Source organism: Nomascus leucogenys, chromosome 3 (genome assembly GCF_006542625.1).
Source record: "Nomascus leucogenys isolate Asia chromosome 3, Asia_NLE_v1, whole genome shotgun sequence".
Classification (NCBI taxonomy): domain Eukaryota; kingdom Metazoa; phylum Chordata; class Mammalia; order Primates; family Hylobatidae; genus Nomascus; species Nomascus leucogenys.
Genome location: NC_044383.1, coordinates 66,929,257 through 66,947,608, shown reverse-complemented (window position 1 = coordinate 66,947,608; position 18,352 = coordinate 66,929,257).

Genomic DNA, 18,352 nt, shown 5'->3' with positions numbered 1-18,352 from the left:
ATTTTGAGGCCTTAGATGTAAGTATTTAATCCAATTTGATTTGATTTATGTGTATTATGAGACATAGGGGTCTGATTTTATTCTTCTGAATATGAATATTCCGTTTTCCCACCACCATTTATGGAACAGATTGTCTTTTCTCCAGTGTATGTTCTTGACACCTTTGTTGAAAAGCAATTCGCTGTAGGTGTGTGAATTTGCTTCTGGGTTCTTTCTTTGGTTTCATTGGTATACGTGTCTGTTTTTATGCTAGTACAATTCCATTTTGGTTACTATAGCTCTGTAGTATAATTTGAAGTCAGGTAATGTGATTCCTCCAGTTTTGCTCTTTTTACTCAGAAGGTGTTGGCTATTCTGGGTCTTTTGTGGTTCCAAATAAATTTTAGATTTTTTTTTCTGTTTCTGTGAAAGACATAATTGGTATTTTGACAGGAATTGCATTGAATCTGTAGACTGCTTTGGGTAGTATGGACATTTTAACAATATTTATTCTTCCAATCCATGAACATGGAATATCTTTCCATTTTTTGTGTCTTCTTCAATTTCTTTCATTAGTATTTTATTGTTTTCATTGTAGAGATTGTTCATTTCTTTGGTTAAATTAATTCCTAGGTAATTAAATTTATTTGCAACTATTATAAATTGAGGAACTTTCTTAATTTCTTTTTCAGATTGTTCACTATTGGCATAAAGAAATGCCAATGATTTTTGTTTGTTGATTTTGTATCCTGCAACTTTACTGAATTTGTTAAACAGGTTTTTTGTTTTTTTGTTTGTTTGTTTCTTTTTTTATTTTTTTTGAGATGGAGTCTTGCTCTGTTGCCCAGGGTGGAGTGCAGTGATGCAATCTCATCTTACTGAAAACTCTGCCTCCTGGGTTCAAGTGATTCTCCTGCCTCAGCCTCCTGAGTAGCTGGGATCACAGGCATGCACCACCATGCTCAGTTAAGTTTTGTATTTTTAGTATAGATGGGGTTTTGCCATGTTGGCCAGGCTGGTCTCGAACCCCTGACCTTAGGTGATCCACCCATCTCGGCCTCCCAAAATGCAAGGATTACAGGCGTGAGCCACTGCACCTGGCTTGTTTATCAGTTCTAATAGTATTTTAGTGGAGTCTTCAGATTCTTCCCAATATAAGAGCATATCGTCTGCAAACAAGGATAATTTAGCTTCTTTCTTTACAACTATGACGCCCTTTATTTCTTTATCTTGTTTGCTGTAGCTAAGACTTCTGACATTATGTTCAATAACAATAGTCAATGTGGGCATGCTTGTCGTGTTCCATATTTTAGAGGAACAGCTTTCAGGTTTTCCCCACTCAGTGTGATATCAGCTGTGGGTTTATTGTATATGGTTTTTATTATATTGAGGCATACTCCTTCTTCACCCAGTTTTTGAGTTTTTATCGTAAAGGGATGCTGAATTTTATCAAATGCTCTTTCAGCAGCAGTTGAAATGATCACTGGTTATTCTCCTTTATTCTACTGATATCATGTATCACATTGATTAATTTACAAAGGTTGAACCCTCTTTACATCTCTGGAATAATTCCTCCTTGGTCATGATGAATGACCTTCTAAATTCATTGTTGAATTTGGTTTGCTAGCATTTTGTTGAGGATTTTTGCGTCTATATTTACCAGTGATACTGGCCTGTAATTTCCTTTATTTCATGTATTTGTTTGATGTTGGTACTGGCCTCGTAGAATGAGTTTAGAAGTATTTCCTCCTCAGTTTTTCAAAATAGTTTGAGTAGCATTGGCATCATTTTTTTTAATGTTTGGTAGAATTCAATAGTGAAACCCTCAGGTCACAGGCTTTTCATTACTGGGAACCTTTTTATTATGCCTTTGATTTTGCTACTTGTTTTTGGTCTATTCAGGTTTGGGATTTCTTCCTGATTCAATCTTGGTACATTGTACGTGTCTAGGAATTTATCCATTTCCTCTAGATTTTCCAATTTATTGGCGTATAGTTACTTCTTATGGCCACTAATGATCCTCTGAATTTCTATGGTATCAGTTGTAATCTTTTTTTATCTCCAATTTTACTTATTTGGGTCTTCTCTCTTTTTGCCATAGTTAATCTGGCTAAAGGTTTGTCTTTCTTTTTCTACCTTTTCAAAAATACAACTTTTTATTAAATCATTGAACTTTTGTATTGTTTTCTTTATTTCAATTTAATTTATCCCTGCTCTGATTATTATCATTTCTCTTCTACTAATTTTGGGTTTGGTTAGCTCTTGGTTTCCTAGTTCTTTAAAATGACTTATCTGGTTGTTTATTTGAAGTTTTTTTCCATTTCAATGTAGGTTCTTATAGCTATAAATGTTCCTGTTAGCTCTGCTTTCGCTGTATCCTGAAGGTTTAGGTATATCATGTTTACATTATTATTTGTTTCAAGAAATTTTTCAATTTCTTTTTTCCTTAGTTTCTTCATTGACCCATTGGTCAAACAGGATCCTGTTGTTTAATTTTTGCATGTTTGTATAGTTTCTGAATATTCTCTTGTTAGTGATTTTTAGTTTTATTTCATTGTGGTCAGAGAAGTTGCTTCATATTATTTAAAATTTTTGAATGTTTTAAGACTTATCTTGTGACCTAACGTATGTTCCATACTTGGAAATGATCATGTACTGAGAAAAAGATTGTGTATTCTGCAGCCTTTACATGAAATGTTCTGTAAATATCTATTCTGTACATTTGGTCTGTAGTGCAGATTCAGTCTGATGTTTTTTGGGAGGTTTCTGTCTGGAAGATCTGTTCAATGCTAAGAGTTGGGTGTTGAAGTCTCCAGCTATTATTGTGTTGATGTCTACCTCTCTCTGTAGCTCTAATAATATTTTCTTTGTATAGCTGGTTGCTCCAGCATTGGGTACATATATATTTGCAATTGTTATATCCTCTTGCTGAATTGACCCCGTTATTATTATACAATGACCTTCTTTGTCTATTCTTATAGTTTTTGTCTTGAAATTTATTTTTTTGGATATAAAAGTACGTACTCCGTTTTTATTTCCATTGGCATGGAATGTCTTCTTCCATCCATTTATTTCCAGTTTGTGTACATCTTTATAGATGAAGTGTGTTTCTTACAGCCAACAGATTTGGGGCCTTTTTTTTTTAATCCATTCAGCCACTCTATGTCTTTTGATTGGAGAGTTTAGTCCATCTATATTCAATGTTATTATTGATAAATAAAGACATACTTCTGCCATTTTGTTATTTGTTTTCTGGTTGTTTTGTGATCTTCTCTTCCTTCTTTCCTCTTTCCTGTTTGCCTTTTAGTGAAGGTGATTTTTTTTCTGTTGATATGACTTAACGTCTTGCTTTTAATTTTTTCTGTATTCATTGTATGTTTCTGGAATTGAGGTACCATTAGGCTTGCAAATACTATCTTATAAACCATTATTTTAAATGATGACAACTTAACACTAATTGCATTAACAAACATGCATAAAGAAAACTAATAAAAACTCTATTCTTTAACTTTGCAACCCCACCTTTTATATTTCTGTAGTTTCTACTTATGCTATTGTACTGTATATGTCATGAAAAGTTGTAGTTATTATTTTGGATTTGTTCATCATTTAGTCTTTTGACTTAACATAAGAGTAGTTTATACACCATCGTTAAAGTATTATAAAATACTGTGTTTTTCTATGTATTTACTATGACCAGTGAGTTTTGCCCTTCAGATGATATTTTATTGCTCATTCACATTTTTTCTTTCAGATAGAACTCCCTTTAGCATTTCTTGTAGGACAGGCCTGGTGTTGATGAATTCCCTCATCGTTTATTTGTCTGGGAAAGTATTTATTTCTCCATTATGTTTGAAGGTAATTTTTGCCAAATATACTATTCTAGGATAAAGTTGGGTTTTTTGTTTGTTTGTTTTGTTTTGTTTTCTCCAATGCCACTCTCTCCTGCCCTATAATGGAAAGTCAGCTGCTGGATGTATTGAAGCTCCATTGTGTATTTGTTTCTTTTCTCTTGCTTCCTCTGCTTTTCTGAAGCAGGAGTTTTTCACAATAGCCACCAGAGCTGGGAATGTGCTAGGTCTCACCTGAAGCCAGCACATTTCAGAGTCTCACCCAAGGCCACAGCATGCTATGTGGGTATTGCTGTTGGTTATTCAGGGCCCAAGGCTCTTCAGTCAGCAGGTGAACAGTTCTGCCAGGACTGGGTCCTTCTCTTCAATGCAGCTGGTTACATTCTGGTCCACGGTGTATCTAGAAATGCTGTCTGGGAGATAGGGCCTGCAATGCGGGCCTTGACTCTGCCCGGTGCCCTATTCTATTGTGACTGAGCTGGTATCCAAGATGCAAGACAAAGTTCTTTTTATTCATTTCTATCCTGTCTTCAAGCAGAAGGAAGGAGTCACCTTTTCTTCTCTGAGCTGCGCTGCCTGGGGTTGCAGGAGAGGTGGTGCAAGCACTCCCTTAGCTGACCTAGCTTGTGTCTCCATTGGTCACATGCTGCCCTAGTCCACTAGCTCTAAATCCAGCCCAATAGTCAGAGTTGCCTAATAATTGCAGTCTTTGTGTCCTAGACTCCCTTTCAAGTTTACTTAGAACCTCAGAGCACTTTAGCTTGTGGTGGTGAGGCTTGTGGACACCAAATTTCAATCACTTTGATGGGCAATTTCCCTCTGGCTAGGGCTTGTCCACATGCTCCTCCATGGGCAGGAACCAGAGGAGCCCAGAATGGCTTTGCTCTTTGCTGTGACAGGGCAGCACTGAGTTTAATGCTAAGTCTCTGAGTTGCTGTGCTCTCCCTCTCTCAAGTACACAGATTCTGTCTCCATGCCACATAGCCACTGCCAGGGGATGGAGGAGGGGTGGCAACAGCAATTCATGACTGTCTTTGCCACCTTCCTCAGTGCCTCTTTTTGCAATATAAAGTTAAAACCAGAACCAGGTACTGTTATTATTCACCTAGTTTTTGGTTCTTATGATGATATTTTTTGTGTGTGTAGTTTGTTGTTAAAATTTGGTGTTCCTGCAGAAGGGGTCATTGGTGGAGGCTTCTTCTAAGCCATCTTGCTCTGCCCCTGCTCCAAACTACCTCTAAACCTAGCCACTGATTTCTCAATTTTAAATATTGTATTTTTGTTTCAGTTATAAAACTTCCATTTTCTTTGTCTATCTGCCTATCTTTCTATCTATCTAGAGAGAAAGAGAGGGATAGAGAGGCACAACTCTGGGCAACAAAACAAGAACCTGTCTCTACAACAACAAAATTAAAACAAAAAATAGCCAGGTGTGGTGATGGCTGCCCATAGTTCCAGCTACTCAGGAGGCTGAGGCAGAAGGATCACTTGAGCCCATGTAGTCAAGGCTGTAATGAGCTATGATACATTACTGAGCATTGCACTGCATTCCAAACTTGGTTCAGAGTGAGACCCTGTCTCTAAGAAGAAAATAATACTAATACATTTTAAAATAAATGCATAAACACATATGTGTCTGATAAGTTCCTTCCTAATACATTTCTCCATTGGTATGTTTATATTGTCTATTGCTTTTTCTTTATTTTCATTCTTGTTCTCTTAACTATTTGTGTGCCTGTTATTTTTGAATAAGCAGCATTGTAAATCCAAAATTGTAAAAATAATGTGGCTTCAGATGATGATATAGTCCTCAGGAGAATATTTACATTTTTCTCTGCAGCCTTTTAGGGATACAGAATTCTGGCAGTATCTTTATCCAACATGAGGACTTGAAATGATTCAAAACTGGATTTCAACCAATACAAGGCTGACTTATTTTGATTGCATTCCCATGCTTACCGAATGCAACTCTTCAGAATGTCAACCAAATACAGGAAACTTAATGGGCCTTCTCTGAGAATGAACTAAACTTGACTTTTTGTCCCTTTAGCTTCACAAGATTTTCAAAGGCCCCTTTCAGTTTCTCAGCCACTCAGTCACCTCATCAACTCTCTTCTTCCAAATCTTAACCTCATTCTTCATTGCCTTATTGACTTTCCATGCCTTCAGGTAAATATTCTTCTTTCTTCATTTTTTCTCAGTAGGAAAGTTGGTCAAAATTTTCCAATATGCAATGACTGAAAGCCTAAATCTATCCATAAATTTCTTACTGAAGTCATAGTAAAACAAGTTCTCATAGTGATTGGAGTAACAAAAACACTGAGTATTTACCAGTTTCAGAAACTCAGCCTCCAAATGTTACATACAGATTTTGCAGTAGAAAAGTTTATTCTAATGAAAATAATCGTGGTTGAGTGGATTTGAAGTGCTTCATTTTCATCTTATATACACCATCAATTTGTATATAAGACAGATTAAAAAGAGAAAATAATATAAAATTAAGTTTATGCAAAGGCTTTAAAACTCATGCATATACATTAGAGACAAAGGGGTTAGTGTAAATTACAAGATTATTTTAAGCTTTCATACTCCCACATAAATTTATTTTTCTTTGCAATAAAAATAATTTTATTGACATGTGTTGTTTACTTATGTAAACTTCATGTATATTTTCAAAATCAGTCCTTATCTTAAAAAGTAAAAAATACAGTGTAATCACAAAATAGATAAAGTTAGGGACAAGATTAATCCATAATACCACCATCTTATCATATAACTTATTTTTATTTTTTGTTATATTCTAGTACCGATATAAAAAATAAACAAGGATGTTTGACTTGACAAGGATGTTAATTCTTTATATATTTGCAATCAACTACATTATACACTTCAGTTCTATTTTTTTAAAAAATTTACAATATAATAAATATGAGCCCAAATCTCTACTCGTTTTTTATGGTGATTATTTAAATATCTGCATTAAAATCCCAATATTTCATTGGCATCTAATCGCATTGTTTATTTAAACCCTACTCTAGGGAAATGTATAATGCACTATAACTTAATTCAAGAACATCAGGCTGAGCGCGGTGGCTCAGGCCTGTAATCCCAGCACTTTGGGAGGCCAAGGTGGGCAGATCACAAGGTCGGGAGATCAAGACCATCTTGGCTAACACGGTGAAACCCCATCTCCACTAAAAATACAAAAAATTAGCTGGGTGTGGTGGCGGGCGCCTGTAGTCCCAGCTACTTGGGAGTCTGAGGCAGGAGAATGGTGTGAACCCAGGAGGTGGAGCTTGCAGTGAGCCGAGATAGCGCCACTGCACTCCAGCCTGGGCAAGAGAGCGAGACTCCGTCTGTCTCAAAAAAAAAAAAAAAAAAGAAGAAGAACATCAAATTGGAGTTAAATTTGGAATTGAACAAGGATTCTTCTGCTTGCTACATCTTTATTTGTCTCCCTGCAACCTGAGACCCCAAATCTGTAAAATGGGATAATAAGAAAACTTATATCAAAAGACTATTGTGAGGTTGTGAGGATTATGCTAATCCAGATAAAACACTAAACATGTTCTGGCATACAGTAAGCACTTAATAAATAAATATCAGTTTATCAACTTTATTCAATCACTGCTAATCATAAACTTTGAATTACAGTATTGCATACATGCTAACCAAGAATCAAAGAGCGTCATCTTTGAAATTGGAATGATAGGTTTGAATACTGACCTCATCGCTGACTTGTTAGCCAGTTGGAAAGTTACATAACTTTACAAAACCTTAGCTGGCCTTTTGGGATTTTAGAGGAAAAAAATGACTCAAAAAGTACAGTGCTGTAGGCTGAGTGCAGTGGCTCATGCCTGTAATCCCATCACTTTTGGAGGCCAAGGTGGGTTGATCACCTGAGGTCAGGAGTTCCAGACCAGCTTGGCCAACATGGTGAAACCCTGTCTCTACTAAAAGTATAAAAATTACCTGGGCGTAGTGGTGCCAGCCTGTAGTCCCAGCTACTCAGAAGGCTGAGGCAGAGAATAGCTTGAACCTGGGAGGCTGTGGTTGCAGTGAGCCAAGATCAAGCCATTGAACTCCAGCCTGGGTGACAGAGTGAGACTCCATCTCAAAAAATAAACAAAAACAACAACAATAGTGAAATGTGCTTAATTCAGAAAATCGGTGTTTAATTTCTTTTTTCTATTGGTTTTCTCCTATTAAGTTTGTAAAGCATGATTTTTCACCATGAATATTCTGCTGTCTCTAAAATCATTCAGTAACTTAGCAGAAAAGCTAGAAATATTTCTCTTGGCAACTGTAGTTTTAAAAAATAGCAACTCCTTTTTTACTGTTTTGATATGCCAGGGCTTAGGTGCAAAATTTCCAGGAAGAAGGAGCTACATTAATTTGGGTGAAATTTACTCTTTTGTGATTATAATAAATGGATATGATAAAAGTCAAATAGGAGATACTCCCTTCCGTCTTGCATTTTTTAAGAAAAAGAGAAAAAGATTTTGTTTCAGATAGAGTAATGTTCATATCTGGGACTCTGACACAAATTAGTTGCATGAGTTAGGGAAAGTCATTTAACCAACCTGAGCCTCTGTTTATCTATTTAAAAAGGGGAACAATATTATCCACCCTGATAATCTACTGAGAGTTTAAATAAATAATGCACATAAGATAGCTACACATTTCATAACTGTTCAAGAAAGAATTGTCTTGTCATTTTATTTTTATTATAATATTTGCTTGTTTGTTTGTTTGAGACAGAGTTTCACTCTTGTTGCCCAGGCTGGAATGCAGTGGCACGATCTCGACTCACTGCAACCTCTGTCTCCTGGATTCAAGCAACTCTCTTGCCTCAGCCTCCAGAGTAGCTGGGATTACAGGTGCATCCCACCACGCTTGGCTAATATTTTGTATTTTTAGTAGGGACTGGGTTTCGTCATGTTGGCCAGGCTGGCCTCAAACTCCTGACCTCAGATGATCCACCTGCCCCGCCTCCCAAAGTGTTGGGATTATAGGTGTGAACCACCACATCTGGCTATTTTTATTATTTTTTAATTCTAAGAAAAGTTTACTGCTTCTAACCTAGTAATTTCACTTTTAGGTGTTAATCTTGAAGAAACAAACCTGATTTAAAAATGTGTCATGTCCAATTCTTTAACATTATTTAAAATAGTAAAAAATTAGAAACAGCTCAAGTACTCAACAATAGAGTATGCTTAAATAAAGGAATAATGGTAAAAGAAATAGTTGTAGCTATTAGAGTAATAAAACTTGGGTTGTAGTGTTTTTATGTAATGTAACTTTTATTTTTTTTTCAGCTTCTACTTTAGATTCAGGGTGTACATATGCAGGTTTGTTAACTGGGCTTACTGCATGATGCTGGGGTTTGCAGTATGAATGATCCAGTCACCTAGGTACTGAGCATAGTACCCAGCTGTTAGTTTTTCCACCCTTGATGTCTCATCCCTGCTCTAGTAAGTCTCAGGGTCTAATTTTGTCATCTTTGTGTTCATGAGTACCCAACGTTTAGCTCCCACTGATAAGTGAGAACACGCAGTATTTGCTTTTCAGTTCCTGCATTAATTTGCTTAGGATAATGGCCACCAGCTGCATCCATGTTACGCAAAGACATGATTTTATTCTCTTTTATGGCTGCATAATATTCCATGGTATATATTTACTACATTTTCTTTATCCAGTCCATCACTGATGAATACCTAGGCTGATTCCATGGTTTGGCAATTGTGAATAGTGCTGTGATGAACATGTGAATGCCCATGTCTTTTTGGTAGAGATTTGTGTTCTTTTGGATATATACTCAGTAATGAGAATGCTGTGTTGAATGATAGGTCTGTTTGAAGTTCTTTGACAAATCTCCAAAGTGCTTTCCACAGAAGCTGAACTAATTTACATCTCCATCAACAGTGTATAAGTGTTCCCTTTCCTCTGCAGCCTCACCAGCACCTGTTGCTTTTTGACTTTTTAACAATCACCATTCTGACTGGTGTGAGATGATATCTCATTGCAGTTTTGATTTGCATTTCTCTGATGATTCATGATGTGGAGCATGTTTTCATGTTTGTTTGCTTTTGAGAAGTCTTCTTTTAAAAAGTTTCTGTTCATTGTTTTTTTTCTATTTTTTATGGGGTTATTTGATTTTCTGCTTGTTGAATTATTTAAATTCCTTATAGTTTCTAGATATTATATCTTTGTCAGATGCATGCTTTGCAAATGTTTTTTTCCATACTGTAGGTTGTCTATTTGCTCTTTTGACAGTTTTCTTTGCTGTGCAGAAGCTCTTTAGTTTAACTAGGTCCCACTTGTTAATTTTTTTGTTGTTGTTGCAATTGCTTTTGATGACTTAGTCATAAAGTCTTTCCCAAGATCAACGTCAAGAATGGTATTTCCTAAGTTTTCTTCTAGGATTTTTATAGAGTATCTCAAAAAGTAAATAAGTTAATAAAAACAAAGGTACATTCCGCAGTGGGAACTCAAAATATTGAGATACATTGCAGTTTAAATCCACTTGATGTGAGAAACTTGTAAAGGACTCAGAATATTTAGCCTTCTCCTGTGAATAAGGAAGGCTTATGATGCATGTTCCATGCCAGAGAGCAGACAAAAAGAAAGAATGCAAGTTAAAGGAAAGTTCACTTTCATCCAGACTCAGGTAAATCTAGCAATTAGAGCTACAAAAAAAATGAAAAATGAATTTTTTTTGAGAATTTGAGAATTGGTCATTACTAAAAATTTTCACCCAAAATGTGAATGATTACTTATCATTGTTTTATCGTTTCAGATGTGGTTTACTTACACTAAGTATAATCCCTAAACTTCAAAAAAAAGACCTCCTTTCTAGTCAATTTCTCCACAGGTGATAGCACCAAGGGTTGTTCATGCTGGATTCAGAAAGCAAAGGTGGAGAATCTATTCGTCTCTGACGACAGCTGTTGGACATGGAATTTTACCTTTGCTTTCACTGTTGCTGCTAGGTGAAATCTTGGACAGTCATTTCTTGTGCTACCAGATATCTGGACCTCTTCTGGAGAGGTTCCTCACTTCCGTGCTGCAGATTGCTAACTTCATTGGTGGGGTGTCCTTGTGCTGTGATGTCTCCATTTCTGAATTCCCTAACAGCAGCTTTCTCCAGCCTTCCAATCGTATACCTTATTTTAAGCCTTTAATTCTCTGTATTAAGACTCTTCCTGCTTAAAATACCCAGAATGACTTTTATTTTTCTTGAATGACTGATACATAATTGAATAGAAGCTGGATCACATGCATTCCACAAAGCACACTGTCATTACTATACATAACACTGTAGAGTATAATTACAATATATATGCAATATATATTACCATATATATTACTGTGTATATATTATATATTAGGTTGAAAAAAAATAATTGAATAAGTATACCTGTATATTTATTTGACTAAAAAGCAAATATGCCATTGTATACTGTTTTATAAATTCTACCCTGTTAAATGTGTAATAGTCCAATGCAATTAAAATACGTCGGCACAGAGATGCAAATTTTATATGTAATTGCTAATTATTCTGGAAATTAAAACACTGACATTTTCTGAACTCCTAGTAACTAATAAAATCAAGTCACTAGTTTTCCACTCACATCCTTAATTGTCTGAAAAATTAAAACTGTCAGATTATATTCAAAGTATGGCTATCCCTTTGAAGTTTTATTTTATTTATGAGTTTTATTTTCACTCTGAATTAAGAAAGGAGGGTAAAGCCAAGAATATAATTGAGATGGTCTTTAAGTTGAATAGTCATGGGCGTGGCCTACCCAAACATGCAAGCTATGGGAGGATGCCACTTTCTTGGATTAATTCTGGAAGGAGACTTTCAGAGTCTGAATTTCAGAATTATTCATATACTTATGGGAGAGCATGTCACCACAGATCAGAGCTCTGGAAAAGACCTGAAAGCCTAAGCTAGGGTAAAGAATGGAGAGAATCTGTGGGAGCTAGACCTTAGATTTGTAAAGAAACTGGGCTCGATTGTGTTGGCAAACAAGAGGAATTGTTCCGACACTCAGGGTGTGAGAGCCTAGGATGAGGTTCATAGAGCAACACTGGGTAAAGTAGTTAAGATCAATAAGAAAAGCAGAGCTGCATCTTGAGGTTCATATAGACATCAAAATTTTCCCACTCCTTAAATATAGTTTTGTCTTTGTCCTGTCTTCCATCACACACACACACACACACACACTCACACACATACACACTGTATTATTGTGTCTAAATGTCAAATATAGTGCTAATTGCCAATAATGTAAAATAAATGTACTGATTTATTTTTAAGTACCCAGTCTCTGAATTGTAATTGTGATTTAAGAATTTCCCTTTCATAATCCTAACCAGTTTCAACTTCTTATATATGTCTTATCCCCTTTACTTTTGGAGGGTAGGAAACACTCTTGTGCAAAATTAGGAAATTGTTAAATGAGCCTACTGTTCTTTATTTGTCCTCCCCCAACTCCCCAGTGACTGAAACAATGTGCCCTTCACTAATTCATCTTACTAGATTTTTGGATTTAATTAATAATATCTCTTAGGAAGTATTTCCAATTAAAGTTGTTTTTTATCCTTGCCTTCATTACACTAAACATTCACAGATTTATATATTGATATTTTAATATTATTTGTCAGTTTTTTTAAATATGAAAATTTCTTATGAATTATAATATACAAGCCGAATCCCAGTGGGTATTAATGCTAAAAGATTAATTGGATATCCAGCTTCATTATTTTACAACTCATGATACTAAAACTGTGATGATAATGTCCACCCACAGAAGTTGTTAGGATTAATTGAGACATCATGTATAAAGCACTTAGCACAATGACTGCCTATGTCCAATTAATATTAATCCTTTTGTCTTTCCCTTTAGAAAAGTTTTAAAATTTCTCAGAGCTACCACATCCTAAATTCCTCTCAGCTATGTTCACATATATCAAGTTCATGGTTTCTCCATGTATCTAGAGATCACCTGCCTCTGGTTAAAATAACAGATTCATGAGCTCCAATTATATAATGATCTTTAGGACTAGGAACAGAAATCTGCATTTTAATAAGCTCCCACCTGTTATGTACGTACCTGATGTTTGAGGGCAATTCACGTAGGCTTTTCATAACGTTGACTACTGAAATAGTTCGCTGCAAATCTTATCTAGAAGAAAAGATGAAAAGTGATTTTTTTTAAGTTTTAAAAACTGAACATGAGGATTAATTGTAGAAAAGAATATTGGGTAGAAAAATAGTGCATGCTGAGTGATGTGGAAGTGAAATATGATACCCAACAAATCAGAATTTGAGAAAGGAATGAAAATATGTTATTAATAAAATTGCATAGTAAATGGAGAATTTGAGTGGTTTCTACACAACTCAGGCAATGCAATAACTGCCTTGAATGCAGTGAGGTGTCAGTTTTCTTTTTCATCATTTTAACAGCATATGATTACAGCTATCAGGCTATATTCAATTTTCAACCTTAATGTTATTAGTATATTTTCCCTTAACTGCACACTTTAAAATTCATTAAAGTGCAAAAGTAACAGAAAAAATAATTTTAATTCTTTCATCCAAACTTTCCAACTTACACCTCTCTCCAGTGAGATTCAGGTATCTCCATAAATTATTCTAAAGTGAGACCAACCTCAGGTTTAACAAATTGGGATATTTTAAATCCTATGGTCACAGAGAGGACTGCAGTCTTCATGCTAGTTAACAGGCGAGTTTTTACATTTTTAAAAATTTGGATTGACTGTCTCGATGCAAATATTCTCAATTTATTTTTCTTAGTTCCTTTGTATTGTATTTACCTTCCTGCAAGTTTGATAATTACTTTTCCTATTTTCTCTTCTCTAAATTAATTATTTACTATTTTATTATAATATTTACCAAGAGGCAACTTTGTCACAGATATTTGGCATCTGGTGAACTTTCTATTCTCTTTATTTTTCTAGGACACATTAAAATGTCAGATTTTCCTTATAAAAAATTACAAATCTGGTTGTCTGAAAGCTGTGCTTATATGAATTGTTATTTGGTAAATTTCTGCTTCAAATGTCTACATTATATCATAATGGAGTATAGGAATTAATAACAATCCCTTCCATTTATTACCATGTTATAAAATACATGATTCCATTTGTTTTTGCAATGTTATGGGAAAGACAAAATTATTGTCTCCATTTACATACATACAAGAATTGAAAAGTTTAAGGTTATGCAACACTGAGTGGTGGACCCAGAAACTATGACTCAAACCTTCTCACTCAGCATCTATTTGTCTCTGCCCTGTGCCAACTTCTGGTTGGTATCACTGCTGATGATCTCTAGATAATTGGAACTAGTCTGGTGCAAACTATTTAGCTCTTGGTTGTAATTCTAATGATATTTAAATATATAAAATAGGCTGGGCATGGTGGCTCACGTCTGTAATCCCCGCACTTCGGGAAGCCGAGTTGGGCAGATCACTTGAGGCCAGGAGTTGGAGGCCAGCCTGACCAACATAATGAAACCCCATCTCTACTAAATATACAAGAGCTGAACTACAGTAAGTAAGAGTCAGATATTCGACTCATAAAGTAGAGTTAATCTGAACTGTTTGCAGCTTCTAGTCACATAGTGGCAATAGTCAGCCATCGAATTTTAACTCTATATAGCCCCTAATTCAATATTTTATTGACAGAGAAACATAAACCCAAAAGTTCGTCTAAATCAATTACATCGCTAGGATCCTGGTCCCAGAAGCAGGGAACAGTGGTTCACAGCTTGAAAGCTGGCTTCCCTGAACAGTTGTAGTAGCAGACCTTTAATAAATTCAGCTTATCATGATTGCTTTAACAGTATGTTTAGAATGTAAACTCAGTAGTATTTCCTTTATCTCAGAGACTAGAAACTATATTGCACTGTAGAGATGATCCAGAGATTGGATGTGTTACAGGCACCATCCAAAACCCTGCTTAGTCACTTTCCATCTGGGTGAACTTGAGCAACTTAAATGCCACCAAGATTCAGAGTTCTCAGCATTAAAATGAAGACAATAACCACTTGTAGGGAGGTCAGAGATCTAGCATACATAAAATTTGCCACAGTTATCACTTGTGAGTATTTTATATTAATTAAATATTTAATTCTTAATATATGGAAAGAATATTACTCTAGTATATGAAGACAAAATTTCCACCCTGGGTTGGCTGTGACCTGGCCATTTAACCTTAGTTGAGTCACTTATTCTTTCTCTGGGTCTCGTTGTTAAAATAAAGTGGTTTATTTTTCTAACAATATGACTACCACTGTTTAATGATGTACCTCTAAGTTGCCGGAAGTTAGTTCTATATTCTTTTTTTCCCACACAAAGATTTTCAAGCACTGGCTCTCGGTGTACTGACAAATAAATGCTCTGAAACATTATATGTATTTCTAGTTACTGGCTCTAGATTTTTATATCTGAATAGCATAATCTTTTACATCGACTAAGCTGCCAACTGACTAAACTATTGGCAGCTTAAACTATATTGTGAAAAAAACATATTCTCTGAGAATTATTGGATAGAAGAGGAAAATAGCCTCTATGTTCATCAGAGTAAATGCTGCCCATCCTTTCTTAAAAGATTCTGCCACAACTATCATTACAAATAAGGCTAATAGAGATGAATCATGATTTAGTTGACCATAACTTAAAATATTCAAATGGAAAGATTTTAACAAAAGTCTAAGCTGCTGTATTATCTGGTAAATTTTAAGTCAATAATATTTTAAGGGAAATATCTGTTGATTAGAATAAATTATAACTTGGCTTATTTTTCCCTTTAGTTTTGTCAAGTATAAGATCTGTGTGAACTGCCATGAAATAAGGAGTAGACAAGATTAGCAGCAGCTGCTATTAAAGGGATGAATGAGAATGTCAGAAGAATAGCTCAATGAATTAGCAGGGGGAGAATGGGCAAGTTCTGCTCATAGATGGTAACATGAATAGGGACATTCAGAAAGAAAACAGAGCATTAATACGGCTATAAGTACAATTACAACAGGATGTAAAGCAATAATAGTTAAAGGATTAATAGAAATGGCATCCACTAGAGTTAAATTTGAACAAAAGCAGAGGTTAGGTGGAAAACAGGCAGTTTCATCAGAACAGGGACACAATGGGTGTTCTGATGTCACACCTATCCAACAAATTCTTCACCTTGGCTTTGGTTTTCTTCTGTGCACCTGTGAATTTTCATTCAGTAACATCAATATTTGGTGAGACTTTTAGGTATAATATGTAACATTTATTTGTTATATTTATTATTTGTACTTTATATGCATCAGTATTATGCATAATTTTATGTAAGAATCCTAGCAAGAGATTAGATCTTCCATAAAGCAAGTACTGCAAGGAATCCTGAGAAAAAATAGTCTGGGGTATGTGACACTCAGACTAATGGCCTGAAACTCATGTCACTGAAGCCCAAGGTTTATCAGAGCTTCTCTGGCATCAAAAGGACCTCCTATCCTGCTTCACCAATAGCAAATGCCTTTTTATTATTTTACATTTTGGAGTTACATGAGTTCTGCTTCTTAAAAAATTCAATCATTACAAAATGTATCCATGCATTGAAACATCACATCATATCCTATAAATATTTACAGTTATTAAATTGCCAATTAAATTAAAACAAAACTTTAAAAAGTAAAAATAAAATCAAACATAAAAATGTTTGTAAACAATAGACTCCAGAGACCATATGGTACCAAATAAACCATAATTCTTCCAAAAAGTTACAAACTCTTCTGAAATATTATCTTTTCAAATATACTGCCTGCTTATTACTAAGGTTTTAATATCAGAGAATATACAGAACACAATATTTTAGTTTTGATACTGCAAGAATTAGAGGAAAGAAATACAAATTTTTGTGATAAATAAGAGAAAATATAGAAGAAAAAAAGAAATTGCAATAAAGTTAGAAAAACAAGTCAGAAATCCTCTCCAAGAGAGAAGTGTTTAAACATGTGAACACATTTATTCAAAATGCAAAACATGTACATCAAAAGTTGTTCTCTTACATTTCAATAAAATAGGAGAATTACAAGGGCTTCCTATTGTCTTAAAGGTAATTTTTCATTATGGGAGAGTAACTGTCAGCAGTATTCTTATGATGAATTTCAATGTATATATAAACAATAAGTTAATCTAATATGCATTACCTTGCAGATCATTCATATAGAGTTAACTGACTTTAAGCTTTTAATAATGTCATCCGGCAAACTCAGTCCAAGTTATCATTTAGTGGCATAATATAGCTACATTTTCAAGAACTTTATTTTGAAGGTGAAATAAAGCACCAAGCACAGGAAATGCTTATTTGTCAAGAACAGACATAAGTCATTTTATGTCCACCACAAACACACCTTATTATATTACTCACCAGTTTCACATTCAGCCAAGGTCAAGCCATTCATTCCCACATCACCTTTGGAAACTTTGTAGCAAGGCTTGGTATAAATTTACCTTTAAATTATGAACAGGTAATTTATCATCCCTCTTAGGAAAAAGAAAATGGTTTTTGGAGGTTTGATTATATGCTTTGACACATTTTTTACCCTTTACTGAGACCTCACCAAGCACAGTATCATTCGTGAAGAAATATATGTTCTTGTAATTTGTGCAGCACAGCCCTCATCACCAGGCCTTAAATTATCTTACCTAACATCCATTTCCAGTTATTAAAAAGGAAGCATAAAAATTGAAGACAATTTATAGTACAAAGAATAAAAAAGAAAAGAAGAAGGAGACAGATGGGGAGAAAGAAGGAAATGAGGAGTTAGGAAATAGAACCTAAACTGATCAATGAGGAGATTAAAATTGCCTGGGTATTGTGGGCTGAATTATGCCCCCCTCCCAAATTCAAATGTTGACATCCAAACTCTCAGAACCTCAGAATATAACTTCATTTGGAGATAAGATCTTTAAAGAGGCAATGAAGTTAAAATGCAGTCATTAGGGTGGACCCTAACCCAATATGACCATGTTCTTGTATGGAGATTAGGGCACAGACACGTGGAGAAAAGACCATGTGAAACAGGGAGAAGACAGGCATCTTTGTGGCAAGAAAGGCCTCAGGAGAAACCAAACCTGCAGACACCTTGATCTCAGACTTCTAGACTCCAAATAAATTTGTTGTGTTTAAACCACACCCAGTCTGTGGCACTGTTATGGGAGACCTTACCAAACTAATAGACTGGGCAATGGAAAAAAAATTGAGTAAAAATTTAATATGTGTTTAATTATGAGAAGGCTTATTAAATGAAGAGTTTTTATTAAATTTATTGGCAATACATAATTAGGTGAAATGGAAAGAGCAAATAGTTGAGGTTTCCAGTTATTTTGCTAAGTCAGTTGTTTGCTAAGTATAATAAATTAGACTAATATACTCATCAGAATTTTTCACTAATAAAAGTGTTGATATCAACCTCATAGACAAAAAATAAAGTTACTTCCATT